Source organism: Monopterus albus, unplaced genomic scaffold (assembly GCF_001952655.1).
Source record: "Monopterus albus unplaced genomic scaffold, M_albus_1.0 scaffold285.1, whole genome shotgun sequence".
NCBI lineage: Eukaryota > Metazoa > Chordata > Actinopteri > Synbranchiformes > Synbranchidae > Monopterus > Monopterus albus.
Window position 1 is genome coordinate 107,574 of NW_018128165.1, and position 2,183 is coordinate 109,756.

At 37.5% G+C, this 2,183-nt stretch overlaps 1 protein-coding gene across 1 annotated transcript in view; it reads right to left on the bottom strand.

Annotated features, from left to right (window-relative positions):
* Nucleotides 1-2,183, bottom strand: part of LOC109973226 (trace amine-associated receptor 13c-like) — a 5,019-nt gene that overhangs the window by 1,461 nt on the left and 1,375 nt on the right.

The window sequence follows — 2,183 nt, forward strand, 5'->3', positions numbered from 1 at the left end:
GGATTGTAAAGGAAATATAAACAAGCACGAAGAAGATTGTAGGTAGCGCAAGAATCTGTGGGCTCACTAGCGCCCTCTGCCTTGAGGCAGGCGTACTGTTTGCCTCACCGAGTAACGTTTTTACTGGGTTTTATGGTTAATCTGGAGCCTAAACACGTTACAGAACTACATTTTATACATTATCCAGATTATAGCAAGGCAGCGCATATAATCAGAGTGTTTGAAAGCATTTTATTTGTGATATATAGAGGGACAGCGACACACTATTTGCATCGCATACAGGATTACACGATCCACCGAGAGGCACAGCAAAGGGCTGCCTCATCGCACATCTCCTCCATGTATTTGAACAGGACATACGGAAATTCTGCTATTCTTTATTGAAAAAAAAATCCTTCAACATGGGATTCAAATGGCAAAAGGGCCTACAACACACACCAGCCGACAAATATTAACATGTATTATATTTTATGGTTAACTTTTTTTTCCTTTTCAAGATTGACAGGGGAGGCTCTGCCTCACCTGCCTTCCCTGACCGCAAGTCACTGGTAGCATGTGTCCCTCAACATCATCTTTATTATTAGCCTCATCAGGTCCTATAATTTTTTTTGGTTTTATTTATTATTCACATTTTTCTTTCATTTTAAGTCATGCATCATTTCCATGTCCCACTCTGACAAATGGCAGTTTTTGAAAGTTTAACCAGTGGCATTGTTAACATTTAATGAACTCTTCTTTAAGACTTTACTTTATACTTTTTTTCAATAATATGTTAGTAATAAAAACAACTCATAGGTTGATCATCTCTTTAGCTGCTTTATATTACTGTCAAGTGAAGCTGCTGTGTAGCTGCTCCTCTGTAATTTATCATAAACACCCTTCAACCCAGTTAGGGTCTTGCATTAAGAGCAAAGTAAAAATAAAGTTCAAGTTTTGCTTGGGTAAGCCATAGAACATGCAGACTTTCTCAATCACATCTGGCCACCCAAGTTTGCACAGACTTAAAGGAAAACTTGCTCACATTTTATATTCTTATGTACTGTACTGATGTAGGAGTTATGTCAGTCTCCTCATCTAACTCCTGACATGAAAGTGAATGAATGAATGTCACTTTCAGCTTTTTCCCATCAGGGGTCAGCACAGCATGTTGACATTTGGAACACGTTTTACGCTGGATGCCCTTCCAGACGCAATCCTGACTCAAACCCAGGTCACAGCAGTGAGAATGCTATACCCTAACCACTATCAGGGAACCAACTCCTGACATGAAAGTAAACAAACATATTTTTCTACACTTTGAACTATTGTTTAAATAGTCATGATTTATTGCTGACTGAAATAATACAAAATTTTAAGTACTACATAAAGTCCCCTGTCATAAGACATTCAAATGCTGACAGGGCAAAAGATCCTCAGATGAAGAAGTTGTATTAAATGGCAAAAGGTGACTAAATGTGAAATAAACCTGTTTGCAGCTAAACTGGACTCACCAGATTTTTTTCATTAAAACTTTTGGATTCAAGTTGACAAAGGCTTTGATACAATATTTGTCTAAACCCTGCATTAATCTTTTGGTTCATCTTATAAAACCTTTATTAATTATGCCTTGTTTCAGTGTATATTGTTTTGTGTGTGATTTTGACCTTTAGACACCCCGAGACCTCCAGACTGGATGAGAAGCAACAGAAGAGACCAGGTCCAAACTCTGCTGTTCTCAGGAGGTGGCAGTGCTGATGGTGCTGTGGCCTTCTGGCTTCATCCTGCAAAGCCCTCCTTCATCATGTCTTTACTGCAGCCCAGCAACATGGCAGAAAAGCTCTTTATGAAGACCAAGGACCATCAGACATAATCTTCTGCCACCTCTGGGATGAAATGGTCAGTTTATATATGTTCAAGCTATGTTTGTGAAGGAGCATGACCCAAAAATATTTTGACTTGTTGAATATAAATTTAGCATAGTTTATTTAGGACACCAGAGTGTTCAGATACAGTGATAAATAGTCAAATTTAGATCTGATTGAATTTTGCTAGAAATGTAGTTTTACATGTGAAAATTTAAACGTTGAATAATATTGACACAGACTTAACAGAGGAGCAAAGAAGTTTGCTGACTAGCCATTTCATTTAGATCGTATACATTTATTATTCTGTAACAAAATCAACAAGTGTATATTATTTAAAGA